This window comes from Oryx dammah, unplaced genomic scaffold (genome assembly GCF_014754425.2).
Source record: "Oryx dammah isolate SB20612 unplaced genomic scaffold, SCBI_Odam_1.1 HiC_scaffold_27, whole genome shotgun sequence".
NCBI classification, from domain to species: domain Eukaryota; kingdom Metazoa; phylum Chordata; class Mammalia; order Artiodactyla; family Bovidae; genus Oryx; species Oryx dammah.
The window spans coordinates 134,728,293-134,744,654 of NW_024070211.1; the positions used below are offsets into that span (position 1 = coordinate 134,728,293).

At 43.1% G+C, this 16,362-nt stretch overlaps 1 long non-coding RNA gene across 1 annotated transcript; it reads left to right on the forward strand.

The window, feature by feature from the left end:
- The first annotated feature begins 200 nt into the window (after positions 1–200).
- On the forward strand, positions 201–800 carry LOC120854076. The gene is made up of 2 exons (XR_005718913.1): positions 201–310; positions 758–800. It is a non-coding gene; the product is annotated as an uncharacterized LOC120854076 (long non-coding RNA).
- The last annotated feature ends 15,562 nt before the right edge of the window (positions 801–16,362 follow it).

The following is a 16,362-nucleotide window of genomic DNA, read 5'->3' on the forward strand; positions in this document are numbered from 1 at the left end:
CATCACTGACTCGATGGACGTGAGTCTGAGTGAACTCCGGGAGTTGGTGATGGACAGGGAGGCCTGGCGTGCTGCGATTTATGGGGTCGCAAAGAATCTACACGTCTGAGCGACTGAACTGAACTGAACTGAACTGCAAGGGGGAAAGAACAGTAGGAAAGGCAAACAAAGGAAGAAATGTAGAAAAATTATAATAGGTTTGAAGAAATTAAAAATTAAAATTATAAAAAAGAGAAAAGAGAGAATACAGAAGAAGAAAGAAAAAAAGGAAAACTCCACAGAATTGCAAAAGCCCAGTGTAGAGGCAAAGGTTTTTAGCAATAGAAAATATGACTAATATACACATATACATATATACCCTTAAGCAAAATCAAAACAACCCAACAAAAATAAAGTACAATAGATTGACCCAGCAAACAATCAAACCAGAAATTATATCTACCAGAGCAAAACTAGTTATAGCACAAATGAAAACAAAATTAAAGCAAGGTGCCAATTGGGGAATAAAGCAATGAAAATAAAACTAACAACAAATATGTTGAGAGGGAAGTAAGAAAGAATAGATATATAAAGTTAAATAGAGATAGATAAAGATTTATATATGTTAAAGATTAACTGCAAGGAGAAAGCAACAGTAGGAAAAGCGAACAAAGGACTAAATGTAGAAAAAATAATAATGGGTTTAAAAAAAATTTTTTTAAGAAAAGAAAAAGAGGAAAACTCCACAGAACTGCAAAAGCCCATCATATAGGCGGAGGTTTATAACAACAATAAAAAATGTGACTGAGGAAAAAAAAAAGCTCAAAAGCTTAATTGGATTTCTTACTGCCAATAAAATCAACAACTACAACAGCCAGGGTGGGGGGAGGGGCGGGGGCGGTGGGTGGAGAACAAATCCAAAAGAATCTACAGAACAAGTGAAAAAATAATAATAAATATTTTTCTTGAGTCACTGCTGTCAAGAGTCCTTTCCCAAGCTGGGAATCCCAGTCTACCTTAACTACCTAGGATGCCCTCCAACCCTGTACTGATCTCTGGACCTGATGTGGCAGCAGCTCAGATTCTAATATGGTCCTAATTCTGTATATTCTTGCCTCCAATGTCCACAGCTATCAGAGCTAGTGCATTTGCTTTTGTGGGCACTCTCAATGGCCTTTTATATATTCCATAGACACAGAGTCTTCTTCGTTGATCATGTGGATTAAGCTGCAGCTTGTACAGCTGGTGGGAAGGTTTTGGATCTTCTTCCTTAGCCACACTGCCCCTGGGTTTCAACTGTGGTTTTATTTCCACCTCTACACGTGGGTCACCCACTAGGGTTTAGCTCCTGAGAGTGCCCTGGAGGGCTTGGGTTTGCCCCTGTGAGGGCTAGGTGTGGAGGTGGTGCAGCTGCTTGGGTCGCAGGGGTTCTGGCAGCACCAGGAACTCAGGGGAGTTGGCGGCTAGGGTAGTAGCAAATATAATGCTCTAGAAGGGTATGGCAACCAGTCTTGGCCAACAGCTCCAGTATTCTTGCCTGAAGAACCCCCTCTCTGACAGAGAAGCCTGGCAGGCCACAGTCTACAGGGTCACAAAGAGTCAGACACAACCGAAGCAACCCTGGGTGCATAAATGCAAGAGTTGTTTCTTTTTTACCTGTGACAGCTCTGCCCCAGTGAGAGTTGAGCATGAAGGTGGTGCAGCTGCTTGGTTTTCAGACACCCTGGTGGCACCAAGTTTCAGGGACACGGACTGCCTCTGCCACAGGAGTTATGGCCCTATGAGAGTCTTTTTTCGAACCTCTTGTAGCTGGAGATTAGAAGGCCTCTTTGGCCAGTCTTTCTCTGTAGCTCTGCCCATTCAGGCACTTAGAGAGTTCACTTGCCTGAGGTCCTTCTCCGTTGTTCAGTATGTCAGTATATGTTCAGTATAGAGCTCCCCCCGCCCCCCTGCTCCCAACTGGGGTCCTACTCTGTAGTTCAGTATGTCAGGCATTTGATGGGCCAATCTCTCTATTGTTCAGCTGCAGATGCTGGCAGTGTGGGGAGAGATAGAGGCTATGGTGATGGCTCCACCCCCTACACGTGACTCAGCAGTATCACCTTGCTTCCATGGCAGCCTGACTTTCCTCTACAGGCATTTCCCAGGATCTCCTCCCTTACATCCCCTCAATCCTCCTCTCCGAAGTCAACGGCACTCACCCTGCGATTGCTCTACAATCCCTAAACTCCAGCTCCCAGCCACTGCCACTTCCAGGAGACTAGCATTGCTGCCTGGTGTGTGCATGGCTGTGCAAGGACTGTCTGATTCTCATTCCATTTAAGCTGCCACAGATCAGCTGTTTCATTCTCAGCCTTAAATATTTCTCCTCTGACTTGCCCCGCTGTGACGATCAGACCCCTGCTTTGGTTCCCCCACCCTCCGAGGGCAGGTCCAGTCCTACTAACATTCCTGTTTTTCCCCCTAGTTCCTTCGTCCTATCGAGTTTTACGTCGCTGTATATATTCTTTTCCAGTGGTCAGGCACTCCTATCCACTCTCAGCTGGCATTCTGCATGCACGTCAGTGTCTGAAGGTGTATTCCTGATGTATCTGTGGAGAGAGATGTACTCCACATCCACCTACTTCTCCGTCATCTTGTTCTCCCTATGCATTCTCTTTAATGACTGCATCCAGCTGTCAGTTTTATTGATCTTTACTTTTGTTTTCTTCATTTCTTTTTCATTTATTTCTACTCTAATCTTTATGATTTCTTTCCTTCTACTAGCTTTGTGTTTTGCTTATTTTTTCTCTAGTTGCTTCAGGTGTAATGTTAGATGACTTATTTGAGATTTTTCTTGTTTCTTGAGGTAGGATTTCATTGTTACAAATTTCCTTCTTCAGACTGCTTTTGCTGCATCCCATAGGTTTAGGATCATCATATTTTCATTGTAATTTGTCTCTAGGTATTTTTTTGTTTCCAATTTTATTTCTTCAGTGATCATGTTTTTGTAGTTTTTTCCTCTGTATTTGATTTCCAATCTTGTATCATTGTGGTTGGAAAATATGTTTGATATGCTTTCAGTTTTTTATGATCTACCAAGCCTAGATTTGTGACCCAAGATGTGATCTATCCTGGAGAGTGTTCTGTGTGCACTTAAGAAGAAAGTATATTCTGCTGCTTTCAGATGGAATGTCCCGTAAATATCAGTTAAGCCTATCTGGTGCAATGTGTCATTTAAGGCTTGTGTTTCCTTATATATTTTCTGTCTGGATGATCTGTTCATTTATGTAAGTGAGGTGTTAAAATCCCCTCTATTATTATATTACTATTAAGTTCCCCTTTTATGACTCTTAGCATTTGCCTATATTTGCCTATGTTGCTGCTAAGTCGCTTCAGTCGAGTCCGACTCTGTGCGACCCCATAGATGGCAGCCCACCAGGCTCCCCCGTCCCTGGGATTCTCCAAGCAAGAACACTGGAGTGGGTTGCCCTTTCCTTCTCCAATGCATGAAAGTGAAAAGTGAAAGTGAAGTCACTGAGTCGCGTCCAACTCTCAGCGACCCCATAGACTGCAGCCTACCAGGCTTCTCCCTCCATGGGATTTTCCAGGCAAGCGTACTGGGGTGGGGTGCCATTGCCTTCTCCGTTGCCTATGTTAGGAACGTATATATTTGGGGTGGGGGGGCAGGGCTGCACTGGATCTTCTTTTTGCAAACCTTCTCTAGCTGCAGAGTGGGAGCTTAGTTGTCCTGAGGCATGTGGTAGCTTAGTCCTCCAACCAAGGGTTGAACCTGCATCCCCTACATTGGAAGGCAGATTCTAAACCATTTAACCACCAGGGAAGTCTCTATTTGCCATTTTTATATCTTCTTCTTGGATTGATCCCTTGATCATTATGTATTATCCTTCCTTGTATTTTTTAACGGTCTTTATTTTAAAGTCTATTTTGTCTGATATTAGTATTGCTACTCTAGCTTTCTTTTCATTTCCGTTTGTATGAAATACCTTTTTTCATCCCCTCACTGTCTACATGTGTCCCTAGGTCTGAAGTGGGTCTCTTGAGACAGCATATGTATGAATCTTTTTTTTTGTATCCATTAAGCCAGCCTGTGACTTTATCCATTAAGCCAGTCTGTGTCATTTGATTGGAGCATTTAATCCAGTTAGTTTTAAGGTAATTATTGATACCTTGGTATGTTCCTATTACTAGTCTCTTAATTGTTTGGGGTATGTTTTTGTAGGTCTTTTTTCTTCCCTTCCTCTTTTGTTCTCTTCTTTTGTGTTTATATGAGCATCTTTAGTATTGTGTTAGAGTTGTTTTTACTTTTTTGTATGTGTACCTATTGTAAGTTTTTGATTTACATTTCCTATGAGGTTTTGATGTAGCAGGCTATATATATGGTTTTAAGTTACTGTTGTTTTAATTTCAAATGCAATTCCCATTTCCTGCCTCTGTACTCTCTTCTTTTCATGGTTGCTGCTTTTGATAACATATTTATATGTGGATGATTTCCTACTTTTACAGTGTGTCTGCCTTTACCAGTGATCTTTCCCATTTCTGATTTTCTTCTTTCTAGTTGTGGCCTCTTTTGTCCCCTCTCTGTGAGTGCCCTGTCACAGGGTGTGTTGGGGATGACTTTGAGCTGAGAAGGACTTGAGGCAACCTGTCTGCTGATAGGTAAGGCTTTGTTCCTGTCTTGCTGGAACCTGTAGGCTGTTGTATGAGGTTGGGTCTTGCGGAAATGGGGACTTCCTGAAGAGCTCATGCCAATTAATCTTCCCTGGGGACTCTGATACCAGTGTCTTTGCCCTTGTAGTAAGCTATAGTCAACTCCTGCCTGCCTAGGAGTCCCTCTAAGACCGCTGGGTAGGTTTAGCCCAAGTTCCTATGGAGGTACTGCTTTGTGCTGGGTCCCAGTGCATGTGAGACCTTGTGTGCACCCTCCAAGAGTGGAATCTCTGTTTCCATCAGCCCTGTGGAACCTTTGCCCTCAAGTCCCACTGGCTTTTATAGCTAAATGCTCTGAGGGTTCTTCCTGCCATACCCTCAGAATGTCTTGGAGGGTTATTTTTATGTGGGACTTTCCCAGTGTAGCCTGCATGGGTTTCTCTATTTATTTTGGGGGTGTGAGGGCTATTTTTAATATAGATGCCTGCCACCTCTTTTTTTTAGTGTATACTGGCTGTCATCCCCTTGAGAGGGGGTTTGACTTGTATTGTGGTAACCAGAGTCTGCCCTGGATATTGAGTGGTACCTCCCCTTTTCTCTGTGGTTTTCACTGCCCTGTCAGGGGTGCAGCTTGACCTCTAGTTTTTGAGAGGGGGAGATCTGCTCCCCACATCTATTTCCATGCTGCTTCTGGTTTTTGGTGTGAGGTAGGAGGGATTGGAGCATTCTCACTGGGAGAGAAGTCATTGAGTATTCCTCTTCTAGAAATGTTCACGTGTGAGTGTGCTCTATTGTGTCACCTTTCACCCATTGTCTGTGCTCATTAGTTACTCTGCTGTTTTCACTGCTCTTGACCCTATTTTAACTGTGGGCATGCTGGCAATTGGCCCTGGTGTCTCTTGGGTGCTATTTTTACCAGGCCACCAGCACAGATCCACTAAAGTCAGGTCCCAGAATTGCAGTAATCATGAATCTGGGCTTGCTGTGGGCACTATGGGGGCAGCTCAGATCCTGTGTGTACATGCTTACAAGTCCACAGTTGCTAAACTTAGACCCATCTTGGCTGCAAGAGCACTTGATGACTGTTCAGATGTTCTACAGGGAATGAGATTTAAAGGCTGGTTGTGGTGATATAATTCTTAGGTTTTTATAGCTGTGAGGAGAGATTCCAGCTCTTCTTCCTTAGTTGCACGGCCCCTGGGGCTCAGCTGTGATTTCACCTCCACCACTGTGTGTGTATGGCCCAGATCCTATAGTCCCCAACCCCCAAATGAAATAAGTATGTCTCCAGAAGGGGTTATGGACAGGCAGATACTCTAATATATCAATTAAGTTTCATCAAAAATTTCTTAATGCACTTTTAGCTTCTTTGGTGATTGGTATATGATTGTTTCCCAGAAAAATCTTTCTCAGAGAGAAGACCCATTATCTCTGCCCCAGTCACAACTCCCTGCCATCTTTTATTGTTAAGATACTCATTCATTCATTCAGTGAACAAATATTTAATGAACACTCATAACATCTCTTGCACTCTTTTAGATATTAGATACAGAGTGGACAAGACAGATTCATAGCAGTTAATTTCACTTAAGTGGATAATGGGTATAAGGGAGCTGGGGCAGGATTTGAGAAAAAAGTTCAGGCTTCTCTGGTGGCTCAGATGATAAAGAATCTGCCTGTAATGCGCGAGACCTGGGTTCATTTCCTGGGTTGGGAAGATCCCCTGGACAAGAGCATGGCAACCCACTCCAGTATTCTTGCCTGGAGAACCCCCATGGATAAAAGAGCCTGGCGGGCTCCAGTCCATGGGGTCACAAAGAGTCTGACATGACTGAGCAATAAAAGCACAGTGTGTGGGCCACTCACAGATGTCTGCTCCAGAGGCTGCTCCTGGAGCACATGAGCATCCCATGGTGGGGATGGGTCACATGGGGTAGCCAGTAGCATGTGGGATGGGACATGTGGGGGTGGAGGGAGACACAAGGCTGGCAACCATGGGCATGAGACAGCCAGCCTCAGTGGGGACAGAGCATGTGGAGGAGACAGCATCTGCAGTTTCAAGAAAGCTGGCTTCATAGTACCCCAAGAGCCCTTCCTAGTACTCCAGGAATCAGGGGCTGGAACATGGGGAGAGAGGATGCAATGGTAGCCCCATCTTTTGCATGTAACTTAACCAAGGTGCTTCATTTCTATGGCTGTCTGGGCTTCCTCCATGAGCATTCCTAGTTGTGGAGCTCCTTTCTCCTGTCCCCTCATGCTGTCTCCTCAGGGCCAAGAGCAGTCCTCTCCCTGGATATGCTCTCCAAATCCTACATTCCAGCACCCAGCCCCCATCCACACTGATGGACACACTTTTCAAGCTGGGACACACAGTGTCGTGGCTTGGACCTTCTATACAGGTCTGTCCTGCCTGCCACTGGTTGCTTTGCTCTCCTCTGAAGCCCCAGAGCTACTCTTCTGTCCCAGCTGATCTGTCTGCTGATGATGGGCTTCCCTAGTTGCAGCAGCCTCTCTTCTTCAGCTCCCCCCTCAGGAGTATGGGTTCTGTCCTGCTTTCCTCTCTCATCCTTTTCCCTTCTTTCTTTGATCCTATCTAGTTATGTGGAGACCTTTCTTGTCCTTTTAGATGTCTGAGGTTCTCTGCTAGTCTTTAGCAGGTGCTTTGGGAGAACTGTTTCATTTATTGCTGCGTTCTTTTTTTAAGACATTAATTTTTTAAAGATTTGTTTATCTTTGACTGTTTTAGGTCTTTGCTGCACATGGGCTTTCTCTGGCTTTGGTGAGCAGGAGCTACTCTTCACTGTATTGTGTGTGTGCTTATCATCACCAGTGGCTTCTTTTGTTGTAGAGCACAGGTTCTAGACAGGTAGGTTTCAGGAGTTTTGGCACATGGGCAGTAGTTGTGGTGCATGGGCTTAGTTGCTTCTTGGCATGTGGTATCTTCCTGGAGCAGGAATTGAACTCATGTCCCCTGAATTGAGAGACGAATTCTGAAGCACTATACAACCAGAGAAGCCCTCTTGATGTATTTTTGATGAACATGTGGGGAAAGGTGAACTCCCCCTCTTCTTACACTTCTGCCATTTTGACTCAATTCTTTTTTATCCATTTTGAATTAATTTTTGTGTGTGGTATAAGGTTAACACTGAAATCAGATTGATTATATTCTTTGCAGCCAAATTGGAGAAGCTCTATACAGTCAGTAAAAACAACACCAGGACCTGACTGTGGCTCAGATCATAAACTCCTTATTGCCAAATTCAAACTTAAAATGAAGTGGAAAAACCACCAAACCATTCGGGTATGACCTAAATCAAATTCCTTATGATTATACAGTGGAACTGACAAATAGATTTAAGGGACTATATCTGATAGAGAGAGTGCTTGATGAACTATGGACAGAGGTTCATGACATCGTACAGGAGACAGGGAGCAAGACCATCCCCATGGAAAAGAAATGCAAAAAAAGCAAAATGGCTGTCTGGGGAGGCCTTACAAATAGCTGTGAAAAGAAGAGAAGTGAAAAGCTAAGGAGAAAAGGAAAGATATACCCATTTGAATGCAGAGTTCCAAAGAATAGGAAGGAGAGATAAGAAAGCTTTCCTCAGTGATTAATGCAAAGAAATAAAGGAAAACAATAGAATGGGAAAGACTAGAGATCTCTTCAAGAAAATTAGAGATACTGAGAGAACATTTCATTGAAAGATGGGCTCGATAAAGGACAGAAATAGTATGGACCTGACAGAAGCAGAAGATATTAAGAAGAGGTGGCAAGAATACACAGAAGAATTGTGCAAAAAAAAATCTTGATGACCCAGATAATCACCATGGTGTGATCACTCACCTAGAGCCAGACATCCTGGAATGTGAAGTCATGTGGACCTTAGGAAGCATCACTACCAACAAAGCTAGTGGAGGTGATGGAATTCCAGTTGAGCTATTTCAAATCCTAAAAGATGATGCTGTGAAAGTGCTGCACTCAATATGCCAGCAAATTTGGAAAACTCAGCAGTGGCCACAGGACTGGAAAAGGTCAGTTTTCACTCCAATCCCTAAGAAAGGTAATGCCAGAGAATGTTCAAACTACCGCACAATTGCACTCATCTCACATGCTAGTAAAGTAATGCTCACAGTTCTCCAAGCCAGGCTTTGATAGTATGTGAACCATGAACTTCCAGATGCTCAAGTTGGTTTTAGAAAAGGCAGAGGAACCAGAGATCAAATTGCCAACATCCACTGGATCATTGAAAAAGCAAGAGAGTTCCAGAAAAACATCTATTTCTGCTTTATGGGACTATGCCAAGCCTTTGACTGTGTGGATCACAATAAACTGTGGAAAATTCCGAAAGAGATGGGAATAGCAGACCACCTGACCTGCCTCTTGAGAAACTTGTATCCAGGTCAGGAAGCAACAGTTAGACCTGGACATGGAACAACAGACTGGTTCCAAATAAGAAAAGTAATACGTCAACGCTGTATACTGTCACCCTGCTTATTTAACTTCTATGCAGAGTACATCATAAGAAATGCTGGGCTGGAAGAAGCACAAGCCGGAATCAAGATTGCCAGGAGAAATATCAATAACCTCAGATATGCAGATGATACCAGTCTTATGGTAGAAAGTGAAGAAGAACTAAAGAGCCTCTTGATGAAAGTGAAAGAGGAGAGTGAAAAAGTTGGCTTAAAGCTCAACATTCAGAAAACTAAGATCATGTCATCTGGTCCCATCTCTTCCTGGCAAATAGATGGGGAAATAGTAGAAACAGTGGCTGACTTTATTTTGGGGGGCTCCAAAATCACTGCAGATGGTGACTGCAGCCACGAAATTAAAAGACACTCCTTGGAAGGAAAGTTATGACCAACCTAGATAGCATGTTGAAAACATGCCAATAAAGGTCCAACAAAGGTCCGTCTAGTCAAGGATATGGTTTTTCTCGTAGTCATGTATGAATGTGAGAGTTGGATGGTGAAGAAAGCTGAGCACTGAAGAATTGATGCTTTTGAACTGTGATGTTGGAGAAGACACTTGAGAGTCCCTTGAACTGCAAAGAGATCCACCCAGTCCATCCTAAAGGAGATCAGTCCTCGGTGTTTATTGCAAGGACTGATGTTGAAGCTGAAACTCCAATACTTTGGCCACCTGATGTGAAGAACTGACTCATTTGAAAAGACCCTGATGTTGGGAAAGATTGAGGGCAGGAGTAGAAGGGGGTGACAGAGGATGAGATGATTGGATGGCATCACTGAATCAATGGACATGAGTTTGGGTAGGCTCCAGGATTTAGTGATGGACAGGGAGGCCTGTGGTTCATGGGGTCACAGAGTCGGGCAATACTGAGCAACTGAACTGATAAGGTTAAGATCCACCTTTGTACTTTTGCCTGTGGTATCCAATTTTTCCAGCATGATTTGTGGTAAAGATGGTCCTTTCTCCTTTGAATGGTTTTGACATTCCTGTCAAAGAGTGCCAAATATGTGAAAGTTTTTTCCTGGGCTCTCTATTATATTCCATTTATCTACATGCCTGTCCTATGCCAATAGCACCTGTTTTGTTTACTTTAGCCTTTTAGTAAGTTTTCAAATTATCTAGTATGAGTTTTCTAGCTTTGTTCTTTCTCAGAATTGTTTTGGATATTTTTGATCCCTCGAGAGCCCATGTGAATTTCAAGATAGATTTTTCTATTCCTGAAAAAGAATCTATTGGGATTTTCATAGGTATTGCATTGAATGTCTAGATTGCTTAAGTAGCATTGTCATTTTAGTAATATTAAATTTTCCTAGGCCAGACCTTCAAGATGGTGGAGGCGTAAGCGTTAGCGATCACCTTTTTCACCACAAATACATCAAAAATATATCTGCATTTGGAACAATTCCTAGAGAACTTAATGCTGGCTCTGTTATAGGCAGATGTGGCAGCTGACATGTCCACCTCTGGGACTGGAGAACACAGCTGTGGCTTGATGCACTTCTGATACTGGTACGGGTGGAAGCAGCAGCAGCAAGACCTCAGACTTCAAAAAAGGCATCCTAATCTCCACATAATGTAGTAAGGTAAAAGAAATAAGAAAAAGAATAGACAAAGGCATCAAGATGGGACCTTAGTCTTTGGGAGGAAGCTGTGAAAGAGTAAAAGTTTCTGCACACACTCAGAAACCCCTCACGGACAAGGATGGGAAGGGGCTTCGGAGCCTCAGAGGCACAGCGGCAGGTTTGTTGAAAGCAAAGTGGAAAGAATTCTGTACAGAGATCATTGCTGACCAGCACTTCCCGCCTGAGATGCTTGTCTGCTCACCGTTGAGGCGGGTGAAGGCTGGGTACTGAGGCTCAGGCTTTGGAGGTCAGACCCCAGGGAGAGGACTGGGCTGACTGCCATGAAGAAAATCTGAGGGTGCTAGTATGACACAGCTGAGGAAATCCAGGAAAAAACCTGCACATGCCAGAGGCAAGACATCACTGTCACTCAGACACTCTAACCCCGTGCCCTCACAGGTGGCAAGGTATCACCTTTGCAAGTGTCAGAAGTAGGATGAATTGTGTCTGCAGTCTCTGATCCAGGAGGTGCGCAGCCCAGCTGCTGCCTCCACCTGAACCAGTGTCAAAAGGGCAGCAAGCCACAGCTGTGTTCTCCAGTCCCAGAGGTAGACATGTCAGCTGCCACATCTGCCTGTAACAGTGCCAGAAAGGGGCAAGATGCAGCTGCTGTTCCCAACCCCAGAGATGGGTCTGATGGATACCGGGGCTGCCACCAAGCTGTGAGCAGACTCAAATCACTGTCAACACTTTGGGGAGCCTGTGCAGCCTGGCACTCCTGAGGAACCCACAACCTGGGGACAATTTACAATGCACCATAGGCTGTAGCAACTCCAATGCAGGCACCCCTCACACATCTCAGCAGTGTCTGCCATAACCCTCCCTCTCCCTGGCCCCGCTTAGCAAGTGAGCTGTAATCAGCCACTGCTTTCACATCCTCTTGTCTGGATGGGGAACAAGTGATGGAGGGTGGCCTACAAACAGAGGTGGGACCAACCCAGTGAGCACTAGGGGCTATGTGTCCAAAAGAGAGGAAGGAAATTTGCTAGTCCCACTATAGGAGCAGTGGATTAAATCCTTGCAATTGGCTTGGTAAACCACGCATCTGTGGAATATCAGAATAAAAAATGAGAGTTCCCGCTTTTGAGGTTGTGGGCTTTGAGGGCAGCTGTGGACTCTAAAAGCAAGTATAAGCTAAAATGGGGCTTCTCTGGTAGCTCAGCAGTAAAGAATCCTCCTTCAGTGCAGGAGCCATTGGAGAGATGGATTCAACCCCTGGGTCAGGAAGATCCCCTGGAGAAGGCATGGCAATTCACTCCAGTATTCTTACCCAGAAAATCCCAATAACAGAGGAGCCTGGCGGGCTACAGTCCATAGGGTCATAAAGAGTTGGACATGACTGAAATGACTCATGCAAACATACGCTCAGTTCAGTTCAGTAGCTCAGTCGTGTCTGACTCTTTGCAACCCCATGGACTGCAGCATGCCAGGCCTCCATGCCAATCACCAACTCAGTGTTTACTCAAACTCATGTCTATTGAGTCAGTGATGCCATCCAACCATCCCATCCTCTGTTGTCCCCTTCTCCTCCTGCCTTCAATCTTTCCAAGCATCAGGGTCTTTTCAAATGAGTCAGGTCTTCACATCAGATGGCCAAAATACTGGAGTTTCAGTTTCAACGTCAGTCCTTTCAAAGAATATTCAGACTGATTTCCCTTAGGATGGACTGATTAGATCTCCTTGCAGTCCAAGGGACTCTCAAGAGTCTTCTCCAACACCACAGTTCAAAAACATCAATTCTTCTGCACTCAGCTTTCTTTATGGTCCAACTCTCACATCCATACTTGACAACTAGAAAAACCATAGCCTTGACTAGATGGACCTTTGTTGGCAAAGTAATGTCTCTGCTTTTCAATATGCTATCTAGGTTGGTCATAACTTTTCTTCCAAGGACTAAGCATCTTTTAATTTCATGGCTGCAATCACCATCTGCAGTGATTTTGGAGCCCAAATAGTCTGCCACTGTTTCCACTATTTCCCCATCTATTTGCCATGAAGAGATGGGACCAGATGCCAAGATCTTCGTTTTCTGAATGTTGAGCTTTAAGCCAACTTTTTCACTCTCTTCTTTTCACTTTCACTTTCTACCATAAGACTGGTGTCATCTGCATATCTGAGGTTATTGATATTTCTCCCAGCAATCTTGATTCCAGCTTGGGCTTCATCCAGCCCAGCATTTCTTATGATGTACTCTGCATAGAAGTTAAATAAGCAGGGTGACAGTATACAGCCCTGACGTACTCCTTTTCCTATTGGGAACCAGTCTGTTGTTCCATGTCCAGGTCTAACTGTTGCTTCTTGACCTGCATACAGATTTCTGATGCAGGTCAGGTGGTCTGCTATTCCCATCTCTTTCAGAATTTTCCACAGTTTATTGTGATCCACACAGTTAAAGGCTTTGGCATAGTCCCATAAAGCAGAAATAGATGTTTTTCTGGAACTCTCTTGCTTTTTCGATGACCCAGTGGATGTTGGCAATTTGATATCTGGTTCCTCTGCCTTTTCTAAAACCAGCTTGAGCATCTGGAAGTTCATGGTTCACATACTATCAAAGCCTGGCTTGGAGAACTGTGAGCATTACTTTACTAGCATGTGAGATGAGTGCAATTGTGCAGTAGTTTGAACATTCTTTGGCATTGCCTTTCTTAGGGATTGGAATGAAAACTGACCTTTTCCAGTCCTGTGGCCACTGCTGAGTTTTCCAAATTTGCTGGCATATTGAGTGCCACACTTTCACAGCATCATCTTTCAGGATTTGAAATAGCTTAACTGGAATTCCATCACCTCTACTAGCTTTGTTTGTAGTGATGCTTCCTAAGGCCCACTTGACTTCACATTCCAGGATGTCTGGCTCTAGATGAGTGATCACACCATCGTGATTATCTGGGTCGTGAAGATCTTTTTTGTACGGTTCTTCTGTATATTCTAGCCATCTCTTCTTAATATCTTCTGCTTCTGTTAGGTCATACCATTTCTGTCCTTTATTGAGCCCATCTTTGCATGAAATGTTCCCTTGATATCTCTAATTTTCTTGAAAAGATATCTAGTCTTTCCCATTCTATTGTTTTTCTATTCCTTTACACTGATCACTGAGGAACGCTTTCTTGTCTCTCCTTCCTGTTCTTTGGAACTCTGCATTCAAATGGGTATATCTTTTCTTTTCTCCTTTGTCTTTTGCTTCTCTTCTTTTCACAGGTATTTGTAAGGCCTCCTCAGAAAAGCATTTTGCTTTCTTGCATTTTTTTTCCTTGGGGATGGTCTTACTCCCTGTCTCCTGTATAATGTCACGAACCTCCATCCATAGTTCATCAGCACTCTGTCTATCTTATCTAGTCCCTTAAATCTATTTCTTACTTCCACTGTATAATCGTTAGGGATTTGATTTAGCTCATCTCTGAATGGTCTAGTGATTTTTCACTACTTTCTTCAATTTAAGTCTGAATTTGGCAATAAGGAGTTTATGATCTGAGCCACAGTCAGCTCCCAGTCTTGTTTTTGCTGACTGTATAGAGCTTCTTCATCTTTGGCTGCAAAGAATAGAATCAATCTGATTTCAGTCTTGACCATCTGGTGGTGTCCATGTGTAGAGTCTTCTCTTGTGTTGTTGGAAGAGGGTGTTTGCTATGACCAGTGCATTCTCTTGGCAACTCTACTAGCCTTCGCCCTGCTTCATTCTGTACTCCAAGGCCAAATTTGCCTGTTACTCCAGGTGTTTCTTGACTTCCTGCTTTTGCATTCCAGTCCCCTATAATGAAAAGGACATCTTTTTGAGGTATGAGTTCTAGAAGGTATTGTAGGTCTTCAAAAAACTGTTAAATTTCAGCTTCTTCAGCATTACTGATTGGGGCATAGACTTGGATTACCATGATATTGAATGGTTTGCCTTGGAAACAAACAGAGATCATTCTGTCATTTTTGAGATTGCATCCAAGGACTGCATTTCAGACTCTTGTTGACTATTGAGAGAGTCATTTCCTAGGCAGATTGATAAGAAGTCTAGGTGTCCCCAAGGAGAGAGGGGTTTGGAATTCTCAAGGAGGAAGAAAGGACAAACTTTTTTTTCCTTCTCTCCATTCCTTAGGATTATATAACAATAATGTATCCTGCCTGAGGACAGTCTCTGGATTAAACCTTCTGGCTAATTCTGTTATCTTAAAATGTAAATTATGGGAGTAGGTCTGGTGAGGTCTTTACAACCTCCAGACATTCTTTGGATTCATTGGAGAGTATAATTTCATTGCTAACACTAGCAAGGAGGTACTCTTTCTGCCCCCTTCTGATGTCTATGTCAGAAGCTTTCTCTATCTCCTTTATACTTTAATAAAACTTTATTATACAAAAGCTCTGAGCGATCAAGCCTCATCTCTGACCCCGGATTGAATTCTTCTCCTCCAGGGGCCAAGAATCCCAGTGTCTTCACGTGATTCAACAACAACTTTTCACTATGACGACTATTCCACTTCTTCTAAGGGATTATTGCCCACAATAGTAGGTATAATGGTCATCTGAGCTAAATTCACCCATTCCAGTCCATTTTAGTTCACTGATTCCTAAAATGTTGACGTTCACTCTTGCCATCTTCTGTTTGTCCATTCCAATTTGCCTTGATTCATGGACCTAACATTCCAGGTTCCTATGCAATATTGCTCTTTACAGCATCAGACCTTGCGTCTATCACCAGTCATATCCACAACTGGGTGTTGTTTTTGCTTTGGCTCCATCTCTTCATTCTTTCTGGAGTTATTTCTCCACTGATCTCCAGTAGCATATTGGGCACCTACCGACCTTGGGAGTTCATCTTTCAGTGTCTTATCTTTTTGCCTTTTCATACTGTTCATGGGGTTCTCAAGGCAAGAATACTGAAGTGGTTTGCCATTCCCTTCTCCAAGGGACCACATTTTGTCAGAACTCTCTACCATGACCATCTTGGGTGGTCCTACAGGGCATGGCTCATAGTTTCACTGAGCTAGATGAGGCTGTGGTCCATGTGATTAGATCGGTAAGTTGGAATAAGGCAAAACCTGAGTGAGTCTGAGCTGAACCCACAGTGCCCACAGGAAGTCCAGAGACCTTCCTGTTAATAGAAATATTGAAGGACTTCCTGAGTAGGTAGATTGGCTGGTGCTCACAGTGGGGTGAGGGTACTGACAGCTGAGGAAAATACTCTTATTATCACTCTTTCTATGCATATTTTTGTCATTTTTTTTGTTTCATTCTATTGTTTCTCTTTTATAATTGTTCCTTAAATATTTATTATTTTACTTACTTTTTTCTTTTTTATGCTTTTAATTCTAAATAGATTTACTTAGTTTATTTTTTCCTATTTATAAGTACTTTTGCATTACATTGCATTTTCCATGTTTTAGATTTTGTATGTTTGCTATTCCACTTTCTAGTGTTTGTTTTCATTTATGGGTTTGTTCATTGGTTTGATTGCTCTCCTCTTCTTTGGTTCTTCTTTTTATTTTTTCTTTTTTCTCTTTTCTTCTTGTGAGTGTATGTTTGTGGGTTTCTCTGTGTGTTTTTGTTTGTTTAGCTTTGTTTTTACTGTTTGTCTTAGGGTTTTATCTGTCCTTTTTAGTTTGTATGTTTGTTCAGTTTTTTTTTTTTTTCTTTTTTCTTGCTCTTTCTCTTCTATACTGT